Source organism: Microcaecilia unicolor, chromosome 1 (genome assembly GCF_901765095.1).
Source record: "Microcaecilia unicolor chromosome 1, aMicUni1.1, whole genome shotgun sequence".
NCBI lineage: Eukaryota > Metazoa > Chordata > Amphibia > Gymnophiona > Siphonopidae > Microcaecilia > Microcaecilia unicolor.
This window is the reverse complement of record NC_044031.1, coordinates 300,426,212-300,441,572: the sequence shown is the minus strand read 5'-3', so window position 1 is coordinate 300,441,572 and position 15,361 is coordinate 300,426,212. Positions and strand designations below refer to the sequence as shown.

Genomic DNA, 15,361 nt, shown 5'->3' with positions numbered 1-15,361 from the left:
AGTGTCTTCAACACTGCCAGCCAGACAGGCAAGGCTTGTGGTGCACTGGGTGGGGGAGGGCATGGAAAGATATATACCAGGCCACCTGACAGGAAGAATAAAAAGATAAATATGCCAACTTCAGGGGTAAGTAGCAGAGCAAACACGTGTGATCAGGCATGTGTGGATCAATCAAATATCATCAGCAAAAAAATATTCGCTGGTGCACTTAGATTGGATGAGAAAAGAACAAAACAAGGGAGAGGGTTGAATCCTGTGGCGCCCTGTGGTATCGCAGCAGGGACTAGGAAGATCTGATCAAATGAGAACCAAAAAATACTAGAGAAAAGAAATAAGTGAAACCTTCGACAGCTAGCATAGTTAAAAAGTGAGGTGAAGGAAGCTATTAGAGATAAAAGAAAATCCTTCAGAAAATGGAAGAAGGATCCAACTGAAAATAGGCAACAGAATAAGGAATGGCAAGTCAAATATAAAGAACTGATAAACAGAGCAAAGAGACTTTGAAAAGATTATTGCATTGGAGGCAAAAACATATAGCAAAAACTTTTATAAGTATATTAGAAGCAAGAATCCGGTAAAAGAATCAATTGGACCGCTAGCTGACAGAGGGGTAAAAGGAGCACTCAGGGAAGACAAGGCCATAGCTGAGAGATTAAATGAATTCTTTGATTCAGTTTTCACCGAGGAAGGTGTGGGAGAGATACCAGTGCCAGAAACAGTATTCAATGCTGATGAGTCAGAGAAACTGAAACAAATCTCTGTAAACCTGGAAGATGTAGTGGAGCAATTTGACAAATTGAAGTGTAGCAAGTCATCTGGACTGGATGGCATACATCCCAGAGTTCTGACAGAATTGAAAAATGAACTTACAGAACTATTATTAGTAATATGTAATTTATCTTTAAAATCAAGCATGGTACTCGAAGAACCTGAAGTCAGTGCCAGGCAAAATAGTAGTGACTATTATAAAGAACAAATTTACAGAGCATATACATAAGCATGGATTAATGAGACAAAGCCAACATGGATTTAGTCAAGGGAAATCTTGCCTTACCAATCTACTACATTTCTTTGAAGAGGTGAATAAACATGTGGATAAAGGTGAGTCAGTCAATATTGTGCATCTGGATTTTCAAAAGGCATTTGACAAAGTACTTCATGAAAGACTGTTGAGGAAATTAGAACGTCATGTGGTAGGAGGTAATTTCCTATTGTGGATTAAGAACTGGTTAAAAGACAGAAAGCAGAGAGTGGGTTAAATGGTCAGTATTCTCAATGGAGAAGGGTAGATGGTCTGTGCTAGGATCACCGCTTTCTAACATATTTATAAATGATCTAGAGATGGGAATAACTAGTGACGTAATTAAATTTGCTGATGACACAAATGTATTCAGTTGTTAAACTGCAAGAGGATTGTGAAAAATTGCAAGAGGACCTTACAAGACTGGGCATATAACAATCCCTTTTCTTTTTCAAGTAAAGAAAGAGAGAGAGACTAATGGGCTCACCTCCTACCTGCTGGAGACTGAGAAAATACTGAGGCTAGGGTCACATGGCCAGGGCTCTTATTGGCTCTCTAGAGTTAGAGGTTTCTCAGTCTCCACCTGCTGGAAGGCGTGCACAACCCATCAGTCCAATCCTGGGCCGGTCCGGAGGGACGCTAAGGAAATAGCAGATGACGTTGACGTTTAATGTGAGCAAGTGCAAAGTGATACACGTGGGAAAGAGGAGCCCAGACTATAGCTACGTGATGCAAGGTTCCACATTAGAAATCACTGCCCAAGAAAAGGACCTACGTGTCATCATTGATTGATGCGTTGAAACCCTCTGCTCAGTGTACAGCAGCGACTAAAAAGCACATAGAATGTTAGGTATTATTAGGAAAGGAATGGAAAGCAAAACCGATATTATAATAATGCCTTTGTATCACTCCATAGTGCGACTGCACCTCGAATACTGTGTGCAATTCTAGTCACCATATCTCAAATAATATATAGATGAATTAGAAATGGTACAGACAAAGGCAACAAAAATGATAAAGAGAGTGGGACGACTTCCCTATGAGGATAAAGTGGCTAGAGTTCTTCAGTTTGAAGAAAATACAGCTGAGGGGAGATATGATAGAAGTCTATAAAATACTGAGTGTAGTGGAAAGGGTGGACCCAGTGGCGTAGCAAGGAGGGGGTGCTCCCTGCCAACTCCCCCCCCCCATGGCAATTCGACACCCCCCCCCGACCAGCTCCCGCACCCTACCTTTAAAAAGAATATCGGGAGGCAAGGCGCGGAGCCTCGCGCCTGCCCTGCACGTAAAAAAAATGTGGACCGTCGGGTCTTCCCTCGCTCTATCTGTCCCGCCCTCCACTGACGCAACTTCCTATTTCCGCAAGGCGGAACAGACAGAGCGAGAGAAGGACCGACGGTCCACATTTCTTTCACGTGCAGGGCAGGCGCGAGGCGCTGCGCCTCGCCTCCCAATATTCTTTTTAAAGGTAGGATGTGGGAGCTGGTCGGGGGGGGGTGTCATCATGCTGCACCCGGGGGGGGGGGGTGCATCGGCAAACCCCCCCCCCCCCCTGCTACGCCACTGGGTGGACCTGAATTGCTTGTTTAGTCTTTCCAAAAATACTAGGACTAAGGGGAACACAATGAAACTAATAAGTAGTAAATTTAAAACAAACCAGAGAAAATATAGTAAAAGCAGTTAGCTTAGCAGGGTTTTTAAATGGTTTGGCTAATTTCCTAAAAGAAAAGTCCATAAGCCATTATTAACACATTAGTGCCCAATGGGAATAAAGGGCACTAATGGGTTAAGATGGACTTGGGAAAATCCAATGCTTACTTCGAGAACAAGCAGCAAAAAATCTGTTTTACTATTCTGGGATCCTGCCAGGTGCTTGTGACTTGGATTGGCCACTGTTGGAAACAGGTTACTGTGATTGATAGACCTTTGGTCTGTCCCAGTATGGCAACGCTTATGTTCTTATGTAATAGTGTTACGGATTCTGAGATCCAATAATAAGATTAATAGTATAGACTTCCAAATGGGTAGGAGAGCATATATGTTATTTGCCCATTTTGGTAGTCCTCTATCAAATCTTACATATTATATTCCACATATAAATATACAGGGCCCAATATTTAACAAAACAAAAAACCACTGGGCTCCTAAATTTGTGTCCCATTTTCAAACAAACTTGAGAATAAGTTTTCAGCTGAAAATTCAGCTTAATGTAGGAGCTTAAAAGTTCTGCTTAAATCTAGGCAAATGAATGGTGGGCCTAAAATTAAGAAAGCCTGTTTTTGGGGCCCTTTTATTAAGCGCTAATGCACGCTGAACAAAAGAAAATGGCCTAACAGGACACACTAAAGCATTCTGTGTTAGTTTTGTATTTAGTACATAAGTACATAAGTAATGCCATACTGGGAAAAGACCAAGGGTCCATCGAGCCCAGCATCTTGTCCACGACAGCGGCCAATCCAGGCCAAGGGCACCTGGCAAGCTTCCCAAACGTACAAACATTCTATACATGTTATTCCTGGGATTTTTGATTTTTCCAAGTCCGTTTAGTAGCGGTTTATGGACTTGTCCTTTAGGAAACCGTCCAACCCCTTTTTAAACTCTGCTAAGCTAACCGCCTTCACCACATTTTCCAGCAATGAATTCCAGAGTTTAATTACACGTTGGGTGAAGAAAAATTTTCTCTGATTTGTTTTAAATTTACTACACTGTAGTTTAATCGCATGCCCCCTAGTCCTAGTATTTTTGGAAAGCGTGAACAGATGCTTCACATCCACCTGTTCCACTCCATTCATTATTTTATATACCTCTATCATGTCTCCCCTCAGCCGTCTCTTCTCCAAGCTGAATAGCCCTAGCCTCCTTAGTCTTTCTTCATAGGGAAGTCGTCCCATTCCCTCTATCATTTTAGTCGCCATTCGCTGCACCTTTTCCAATTCTACTATATCTTTCTTGAGATGCGGCGACCAGAATTGAACACAATACTCAAGGTGCGGTCGCACCATGGAGCGATACAACGGCATTATAACATCCTCACACCTGTTTTCCATACCTTTCCTAATAATACCCATCATTCTATTCGCTTTCCTAGCCGCAGCAGCACACTGAGCAGAAGGTTTCAGTGTGTTATCGACAACACCCAGATCCCTTTCTTGGTCTGTAACTCCTAACGTGGAACCTTGCATGACGTAGCTATAATTCGGGTTCTTTTTTCCCACATGCATCACCTTGCACTTGCTCACATTAAACGTCATCTGCCATTTAGCCACCCAGTCTCCCAGTCTCGTAAGGTCCTCTTGTAATTTTTCACAATCCTGTCGCGAGTTAACGACTTTGAATAACTTTGTGTCATCAGCAAATTTAATTACCTCGCTAGTTACTCCCATCTCTAAATCATTTATAAATATATTAAAAAGCAGCGGTCCTAGCACAGACCCCTGAGGAACCCCACTAACTACCCTTCTCCATTGTGAATACTGCCCATTTAACTTGCGTGTGCTAAGTACGCAGCATTTATTTACTTATTTATTTATTTTGGGCAGAGCTGTGACAGGGGCAGAGAATGACCGTGGAAGCATTATTCAGCTACCACTCTGACATCACTGGTGCGTTAACTGGTTAGAGCATCCATAGCACTGGAAGCCTTTAAAAGAGGCATATTTTCAAAGCACTTAGCCTTCCAAAGTTCCATAGAAACCTATGGAACTTTGGAAGGCTAAGTGCTTTGAAAATATGCCTCACTTTAGTACCTCCTAAATAGGAAGTGGTAAATGCACCCACACTGATTTTTTTTTTAATGGCTGCAAACTAATGCTAATATTAGCACACAGCCTGCAACCCAACAAACAGAAAAATGCCTATTTTACAGCCAATAAAGAACTACGCTTGGCACACAAATAAGTCCCATATTAGAGCACACTAAGCCCATTTACTAGCACAGCCAACTAATAGGACACCTTCATTAGCCTTAAAATCAATGCCACGCTAACTTTATTTATTAACTGAGATTTATTTATTAACCGCCTTTATGAAGAGATTTACTCAAGGCAGTGTACAGCATATACAGTTTAACATAAAACTTAACAGCATAACAAAAGTAAAATGACCAAACATAAACAAATACAATCGATGAGGTAAACCTGAAAATGGCAAATTGAAACCTAATAAGACTAATGACAGACTATGAGAAATATATACATTTAACAGTACTGTAGAACAATCATATAACAGAAAAATAGTGTCTGTACAATACAAATTGTACCATAATAAACAGCATGGACGAACATTCACATAACAAAGACATAATACGACAACAGAACACATTAGAACATTCAAATAACAGACATGATACTAATGATTTTCTACAATACAGCTTACCATATAGCCGAGGGGCCAAGTACAGATATATAGATGGGGACAAGAAGAGTGGTACAGAGTCAGTTGAGAAAAATACATGGGTGGCTAAACTCAAGGCAAGTTCTCTGTACAGTTAAACAAGACATGAGGAACTGGTCTAAGTTACAGGTTATGCAGCAAGTCAGTCCAGGTGCAGAGTCATCCCATGTATTAGAGGCTTAGGAAAAGAGCTAGGTTTTCACCTGCTTAGACATAGCTGCTCTATAAGTTAGTTCCAGAGCGTGGGGGCTACTCCTGAGAAGGCTCGCTGGCAGATATTACATTGTGCAATTTCTTTAGATGAAAGTACAGATAGTGATGCTCCTTGAAAGGATCTAAGAGGTCTACTACTACTAGTACTTAACATTTCTAGAGCGCTACTAGGGTTACGCAGCGCTGTACAGTTTAACAAAGAAGGACAGTCCCTGCTCAAAGGAGCTTACAATCTAAAGGACGAAATGTCAAGTTGGGGCAGTCAAGATTTCCTGAATAGAGGTGTAGTGGTTAGGTGCCGAAGGTGACATTGAAGAGGTGGGCTTTGAGCAAGGATTTGAAGATGGGCAGGGAGGGGGCCTGGCGTATGGGCTCAGGGAGTTTATTCCAAGCATGGGGTGAGGCGAGGCACAAAAGGGCGGAGCCTGGAGTTGGCGGTGGTGGAGAAGGGTACTGAGAGGAGGGATTTGTCTTGAGAGCGGAGGTTACAGGTAGGAACGTAAGGGGAGATGAGGGTAGAGAGGTAAGGAGGGGCTGCAGATCGAGTGCATTTGTAGGTTAGTAGGAGAAGCTTGAACTGTATGCGGTACCTGATCGGAAGCCAGTGAAGTGACTTGAGGAGAGCGGTGATATGAGTATATCGGTCCAGGCGGAAGATAAGACGTGCAGCCAAGTTCTGAACGGACTGAAGGTCTCAAAGGTGTGTAGAGGATTAACTTATTCTTTAAGTACTCTGACCCATTCAGTGTGTCTGAGGTCCTTGAAAAATCATTTTTAAATTTAGCCCTGTAATCTATCAGTATAGTTTTTACAGGAAGGGTGTGATGTGGTCACTCTGCCTGCAGTCTTCTCAGTCGTGTTGCAGAATTATGAGTTAACTGAAGTTGGTGAAAACTTTTTGGTTTAACCAGTGTACAGGGCATTATTATAGTAGTCCAGTCTTGACATCATCAATGCACAGACCCTGCCCTAAATATGTCCTTGTTGCCATCTACTTTCTACACTCCTAACTTTAGAGAAACAGACAAAAACCGAGTCAATTATTTCCATAAGAATCAATGTAAATCCAATTAATTCGTTCTAGACACTCCAAAATACATACCAAAAACACATTTTATAGAGAATAAATATAGTCCCATGATGGAGCTAAAGGGAAAGGGTTAACTTATTAGCAAGGTTAACACTTAACAGGGAAAATGAGATTTGAGCACATGTGATTTTATCTTGTGTGCGTTGCATTAGACGCGCGGGGTGATGCTCACACAACGAGAAACAACGCCACAATGAGCAGGAGAACGCGTGGGCCGCCCTTTGTTTTCGCAAAATTAGCAGCGAAACCCGAGGCAACCAATGAAATCCGAGACAAATTTTCACTGAAAAAAATCAATGAAAACCGAAACCGACGATAACCGAAGTCAACGAAAACCGAGGTTTCACTGTATAAAGTTAGACTTTCAGCTCTAGTAAATTTTCAAAGAGGTCAATTTAGGAGCACAACTCTCAAAATTAAGAGCACAAATCCTTTTGAATATTGGGTCCTCAGTCTGTGCCTAAGTTGAACAAGAGTAAGCTATCAAAGAGAGAGAGAGAAAAAAAAAAGACCCAAACTCACGACAAGTATTTTCTTCTTTTACAAATAGATTCTATTTATAGGGAAAGTTCCTAGAAAAGAATATAAGTTCACTTGTGGTCTTTTTGCATGCTTTCAGAAGAAAAAAGAAGTGAACTTTTTCAATCCTCCCTCTTCCTCCACCCTCTTCCTCATTTCATTTAACTTGTTGCTGGTGGCTTCATCATGCTCTGTTAAATGCACTCGTTCTAAAACTATTCTTCTGTACAGAAGAGAGATGCTTTTGTGAGTAACTTGGGTTCCGATGAGACTACGAAATTTGAAAAATTGATAGTAGGTTTTTAAGCAGACCAGAAGGAACAGTCTGAAAATAACAAGAAGCAGCATAAGGAGTGTCAAAGCAAATGCAAGGCGCAGATAAAGAAGGCCAAGAGGGATTACGAAAGAAAGATAGCATTAGAGGCAAAAACACATAGCAAAAAATTTTTTTCGGTATATTAAAAGCAGGAAGCCGGCAAAAGAATCGGTTGGGCCGCTGGATGACCGAGGGGTAAAAGGGGTGATCAAGGAAGATAAAGACGTAGCGGAGAGATTGAATGAATTCTTTGCTTTGGTCTTCAACGAGGAAGATTTGGGTGGGATACCGGTGTCGGAAATGGTATTTCAAGCGGACGAGTCGGAGAAACTTACTGACTTCACGGTAAACCTGGAGGACGTAATGGGGCAGTTCAGCAAACTGAAGAGTAGCAAATCTCCTGGACCGGATGGTATTCATCCTAGAGTACTGATGGAACTGAAAAATGAGCTTGCGGAGCTACTGTTAGTGATATGCAATTTATCCTTGAAATCGAGCGTGGTACCGGAAGATTGGAGGGTGGCCAATGTAACGCCAATTTTTTAAAAAGGTTCCAGGGGAGATCCGGGAAATTATAGACCGGTGAGTCTGACGTCGGTGCCGGGGAAAATGGTAGCGGCTATTATCAAAAACAAAATTACAGAGCACATCCAAGGACATGGATTACTGAGACCAAGTCAGCACGGCTTTTGTGTGGGGAAATCTTGCATGACCAATTTACTTCAATTCTTTGAAGAAGTAAACAAACATGTGGACAAAGGGGAGCCGGTTGATATTGTGTATCTGGATTTTCAAAAGGCGTTTGACAAGGTACCTCATGAAAGGCTACAGAGGAAACTGGAGGGTCATGGGATAAGAGGAAATGTCCTATTGTGGATTAAAAACTGGTGGAAGGATAGGAAACAGAGAGTGGGGTTAAATGGGCAGTATTCACAATGGAGAAGGGTAGTTAGTGGGGTTCCTCAGGGGTCTGTGCTAGGACCACTGCTTTTTAATATATTTATAAATTATTTAGAGAGGGGAGTAACTAGCGAGGTAATTAAATTTGCTGATGACACAAAGTTATTCAAAGTCATTAACTTGCGACAGGATTGTGAAAAATTACAGAAGGACCTTACAAGACAGGGAGACTGGGCGGCTAAATGGCAGATGACGTTTAATGTGAGCAAGTGCAAGGTGATGCATGTGGGAAAAAAGAACCCGAATTATAGCTACGTCATGCAAGGTTCCACGTTAGGAGTTATGGACCAAGAAAGGGATCTGGGTTTCGTCGACGATAATACACTGAAACCTTCTGCTCAGTGTGCTGCTGTGGCTCGGAAAGCGAATAGAATGTTGGGTATTATTAGGAAAGGTATGGAAAACAGGTGTGAGAATGTTATAATGCCGTTGTATCACTCCATGGTGCGACCGCACCTTGAGTATTGTGTTCAATTCTGGTTGCCGCATCTCAAGAAAGATATAGCAGAATTGGAAAAGGTGCCGCGAAGGGTAACTAAAATGATAGCGGGGATGGAACGACTTCCCTATGAAGAAAGACTAAGGAGGCTAGGGCTTTTCAGCTTGGAGAAGAGAAGGCTGAGGGGAGACATGATAGAGGTATATAAAATAATGAATGGAGTGGAACAGGTGGATGTGAAGCGTCTGTTCACGCTTTCCAAAAATACTAGGACTAGGGGGCATGCGATGAAACTACAGTGTAGTAAATTTAAAACAAATCGGAGAAACTTTTTCTTCACCCAACGCATAATTAAACTCTGGAATTCGTTGCCGGAGAACGTGGTGAAGGCGGTTAGCTTGGCAGAGATTTAAAAGGGGTTGGACGGTTTCCTAAAGGACAAGTCACAGACCACTACTAAATGGACTTGGGAAAAATCCACAATTCCAGGAATAACATGTATAGAATGTTTGTACGTTTGGGAAGCTTGCCAGGTGCCCTTGGCCTGGATTGGCCACTGTCGTGGACAGGATGCTGGGCTCGATGGACCCTTGGTCTTTTCCCAGTGTGGCATTACTTATGTAGTTATACAGATGGTACATAAGAATCCATTTTTCCTACAAATCAACCCATTGGATGTTAGGTCTATCTTTCAACTTTACTCTACCCACAGTTCCACTCATTCTCCCAAATTCCCACTTCTCTATTCTGTTTTGGCTGAATTGTGGACTCCACAGGGGAGGTGTTGTCTACAGTGTGTTGAATACACCTGTAGAGACCCTCGAGTTCTGCTCACAGGGATCTTACAGCAGACTCCAGTAAAGGGGTGGGCAACCACAGTCCTTGAAGGCCACAACCCAGTCGGGCTGGAAGCAGTACATGCAAATCAATCTCATGCATATTTACTGTGGAAATCTTGAAAACCCGACTGGGTTGTGGCCCTCGAGGACCATGGTTGTCCATCCCTGTTCTACTGGCTCTACTAAAGCAGTATAATTTTGACTTTACTATTATATCACTGGTTGCTAGGTAGACTCCATAGTGACTAGTATTAAAATGAGGGAAGTTTAGTTGTGGAGAGAACATTCCCTGGGTATAAAACCCTGTGCTCAATTCATATCCTTGTCTTTGGCTTTTTGCCTCCCTGACAGAATGACCTGCATGTGAGGGAAGCCCAAAGGCCCCAGCCATCTAAGCTCAAGCAATTATAGGAAATAGAGACACCTGCCTACCCCTTGTAAGGACTGTCTGTAAGGAGAAGTCTAGGAACACTTGAGTGACAGTAGCCGCTTAAGTTCAGTGCTGTGATGGATAATTTCCTTAAAGAAAAGTCCTTAAGTCATTATTAAGATGGACTTGGGAAAAGCCACTGCATATTCTAGGATAAGCAGCATAAAATCTGTTTTGCAGTTCTGGGATCTTGCCAGGTACTTGTGACCTGGATTGGCCACTGCTCGAAACAGGATACTGGCTTGATGGATCTTCAGTCGGTCCCACTATGGCAAAGCTTATGTTCTTATGGGTACCTGCTAAGTCTTAGCGCTTAGGAATAAAGGAGAAGTTGAGCATAGTTGTGTATTTCCAGTAGGCCAACAGGACCATCTACAAGGTACTTGGAACAATTCCTGAGGTTGAGGAAACAAGAACCACTTACAGCTGCTGGAATCATCACACTTCCCACCAGAATCAAATTACCTAAAGCAAAGCACTGGAGTCTCAGAACCTTTTAGTCTCTCAGCTCATCTAACCACAGAGACTGTAAGTGATGGGTCTTCTTTGAGACATACTTATACTACTTGCAACACCACTGTGCAGGAGAGTTGAAGCAAAGATATCCACATACTCTCTACAGGAGTAAAAAGATACAAGGGAGATGAGAGGACTTTGTAAATACTGTTTACATACTGCCACAGTAACTGCTTCTGCTCTTGTTGTCTGTATGATCTTCCCAATAAGACTTCTAAGTAAACAAGTTGCTTCAGAATGCCAGTACCACTGCAGTGTGACTGACTGTGCAGTTAAGTGCACCATGTGCAGATTACTTGCCAGTCCCAACCCAGGTCCCAAGCCAACAGAGTCCCTCATACAGTCTCAAGGCGTAAGCACAGAATGCACCTTCCACATCACTAACTATTCCCACTAGCACTATACAGACCCCAAGCAACAGCACCTCTGTACTAAGACCCCAGATACCACTTGCTTTTCCTTGCTGTGACTGCATTCTCGCCCCTCTACTTGCCACTGCACAAGCCCGAACTCTAGATCCTCAGGACTCTCCCCTCTCCAACAGAACATCTTTCACAAATCATCTTGTCTTTGTATTCAACCCCTTGCTATTATCCTCATCTATCCTAACTATGCTTCATCATGAACTCTTGAAGACCACTCAGCACATCCCAACCCAGCACCTCATTGCTACCCTCCTCTTCTCCCTTGTGGAGAACACGGTCTGTTTTTAACAAGCTTGTTTCTATTTATGATCCTTTCATCTCGTATTCCATCCAACTTTTAGCACCGAGATCTAGGACTCCCCTCACAACTCTGCCTCAGTTGCTGCTCTCCCTCAGAAGATACCTTCTTCCACACACCATGTTCATAGGGTCATGGCAGTGGTATAGGTTGCCTCCTTCTGCGCCATAGGTTCCAATCTCTCCTTCATACTCAATCACATTCCTTTTCCTCTTTTGAGGCACCCTCTATCCAAATCTTCACACCCCATCCCCCCACACCTCTGGGTATCTGCTATTTAAATCTCTCAGGTAAGTCCACCCTCTTTCCTCACTGATTTCGACACCTAGCTTCCCTTCTTCCTTGCACAATCCTCCACCTCTCACCCAAGGACAGTGTTTCTCAACTTTCGTTCAGGGGAGCGCCTAGCCAACTGTGTTTCCAGTATTATAATAAATATACATGAAATAGATTTGCCTTCGTTGGAAACCTGTTTCGTGGACATCACTCTGTATATTAATTGTGATGATCTTTAAAACCCATAGAAGCAAAAAAAAAAGGGTGGAAATGGTCACAAGAAAAAAAACGTTCCAGGATGACAAATTCTTCACACATAAAAATAATCCATGCTATGGTTCAACAGATGCAGTTGCAGCAAAGGTACAGTCACAGTTATATTCTACACAGACGGACCCTACACAGGCCGTGTTTCAGCAAGTAAGCCTTCCTCGGGAGTCCTTCCCATATGTAGCATAAATAGCCAACAGGATGGGTTGTGTCACATTAAAACCAATAACGACAAAGTATAAACCGCCCCAACTAATTGTAGAGCAAAAGCAACATACGTGTAGGTATCAAAGCGCTATCCTTATCAAAGATCTTAAAAACCAAACTGGCTAGAGATGCCTCCAGAAGAGAGTTAGGAAAACTGAGCTCCCCCAGGACAGTGTTTCCCATGGATGACACCACTGATCCCTAAGCATCTTGGCTCTTTGATCTCTTCAGGCCTCAAGCTACACTCACCTACCCTTGACAATCAACAAAGCCACTACCTCATCCTGGTTCTCCCTCCAACTGCTTGCTCTGCTTGAAGCTTAGCCGAGATTGGGTGGCAGAGCTGGTGGTGGGAGGCGGGGCTAGTGCTGGGCAGACTTCTACGGTCTGTGCCCTGAAAATGGCAGATACAAATCAAGGTAAGGTATTCACAAAAAATAGCACATATGAGTTTATCTTGTTGGGCAGACTGGATGGACCGTGCAGGTCTTTTTCTGCCGTCACCTACTATATGTTACTATGTTACTATATTAGATTGTAAGTGTCAAGAAGCTTAATTAATAACTATATGAATAAAATATTTCCATTTTAACTTCATACATGTGTTTAATTTAAAGAGAAAAAGAATCTTGGACCTCTTCCTTAAGTCATTCTGCCAGTGGGCAGTCACAGATAGTGTAACTGTTTCTTTAAGGAACTGTCAGGGCATTTTCTGAATGTACTAGGAGCTGGGCTTTGAAAAATCAGGCATTATGCAGAAACATGGTGTGCGCAGCAGCCCTTTGTTGGAGGATGGAAGTATGCAGATAAGGTGAATGCAATGAAAATGCATCACTAAAATAGTATTAAATCATTTACATTTTAAATCACAATCTGCAAGTTTGGAAAATCTATTTGAAAAAGAGACTGGGATGTATATTTTGTGGGTGCTGCTTGAACTATGGTTCACCTCTATATAATAAACTCAGGGGGCCAAGGCAGTTGCGATAGCAGCTGCTCGAGGGCTGCAAGCATTGGAGGAGCTGAAGCCCCAGGACGAAGCTGTGCAACGGAAACTGAAGAGACACAGAAGCAGAAAAGGAGAGGGGAGGTGTGAGAGAGTGAGTGGGGGAAGGAAGGGGACAGGGAACAGAGGGATTGTGCATTACTTGATGAACGGGAAAATGCTAAGACCACTGCAATAGTCTCAGGGGGGCGGGGGGCCTGCTAGGGAAAGGCACCCAAAAAAAAATCCTCGTTGTTGTTGTTAAATGAATGAGAGTGCACTATTCACTCATGGTGCACGCTCTTTCCACAGAGGGCATGCACGAATGATGGCTTGAGCTTCAGTACAAGTTCACACGTATGTGCTCTCTCAGAAAAGAGCGTGAATCACGTACAAATAATGTGCACACACTATCCCCCAAATCCTATAAATGGTGCCCAAACTTGGGTGCCCAAAATTGTGCACAACCCTGAGATCCACACACACATTAGTTAATGAGCCACTAATCAATAATTGGCTCTAATTTTTTTTTTTTGTTACATTTGTACCCCACGCTTTCCCACTCATGGCAGGCTCAATGCAGCTTACATGGGGTAATGGAGGGTTAAGTGACTTGCCCAGAGTCACAAGGAGCTGCCTGTGCCTGAAGTGGGAATCGAACTCAGTTCCTCAGTTCCCCAGGACCAAAGTCCACCACACTAACCACTTGGCCACTCCTCCACTCACTGCATGTGATTCTATAAGGATCCATGCCCAAATCCTCTCGTGCACAAACCAAAACTGGGTGTGGCTATGGGAGGGGCATGGGCGGATCGGAGGCATTCCAGAGAATTATGAACAGCAATACAGAATTTGGGGGCTGCATGCCCATGCTGGGCGCCAGAAAACACGCCTAACTTTCGGCGCCATTTACTGAATTCAGCACATACTTACTGCAGACTCTTAACCGCAAATGATATTCACTTTTAACAACTGCCCATCCCTAATGTCTTCTACTATAGCTATATCATTTTCACTTGGGAGTAATTTGGGGGCCCTTTCACTAAAACTTAGCGCACTGTAAATGCTAAGTATGGGCTTCATAGTGTTTAACTCACTAATTCCGTTAGCATGCACTAATCTTTAGTAAAAGGGCCCCTTTGTAAACCGCTTACACAAGTAAAACAAACAGTGTTTTATGCTCAGAAATAGGTATATATAAATCTTCCCAGGCTGTGTATGTGTAAAACATATGTGCATATTTTTGCCCAGAATGAAAGGAAGAGTTCCCCAAGGACAAGGATTCCACTTATGCACATAGGGCTCTTTTTACAATTTATTTATTATTTATCATTGGCATTCATTGTTTACTATAGTTCTTTATCAATATTCTATACTGAAAATTTGATTACTCATTTTTTGCTTCCTTTAAATTGTGCTAGATATTTTTGTTTCTTTTAAATGTTACAAAATTTCTTCTAGATGCTACAAGATGTCTTTAATGTTTCTTGCACGTTTGTATGTATATGAGTATGAGGCATTTTTTCATTCTTATTGCATCGAGTACGTTAAAGACTACAATTCATTAGTGCTTCTATCATCCATAAAAACATTTTTTATGACCATATTAAAAAAATTATTTTATCATTTACAAATTAGCATATACTGTGTAAATCAGACTTTGGCCATTTATTAGAATCTATAACATTCAAATCATAACATCATTATAAAACATCATTGTAATTCATGTATTTTAAAGTACTAGTTAGTTCATTTGATTTTATCATTCTACCTTGTATTATATATAAGAACATAATAGATTTAACTTTTAAAGTTTTTTCATATACAATATATTTATTTTCATAAGTTCATTTTTTTTTTAATTTCATTATTTTTTCATTTATAATTTATTAACAATATATTTTTAATTTTATCTAAAAACTAGTAATTACTTAGCAAGGTTAAAGTTGGTAATGTTTACACATTTTATTTTATTGAAATTGAGATATATGAGCATAAAATGATTTCAAACATTTTATTTTTAAAACAATTTGAAATATATGAGTTCTACATGATTTCAAACATTCCTATTCTAATTCAGTGTAATTCGTGGATCTTGGGGGAGTAGTGGGTTTTTTGTATTAATTTTTTTCCTCTTTTTCCTTTTTTCATTATTATTATTTTAT

General features: G+C 41.7%; 1 protein-coding gene across 1 annotated transcript in view; it reads right to left on the bottom strand.

The window, feature by feature from the left end:
• Positions 1 to 15,361, bottom strand: part of BCL2 (BCL2 apoptosis regulator) — a 391,876-nt gene that overhangs the window by 359,597 nt on the left and 16,918 nt on the right. The window lies entirely within an intron of this gene.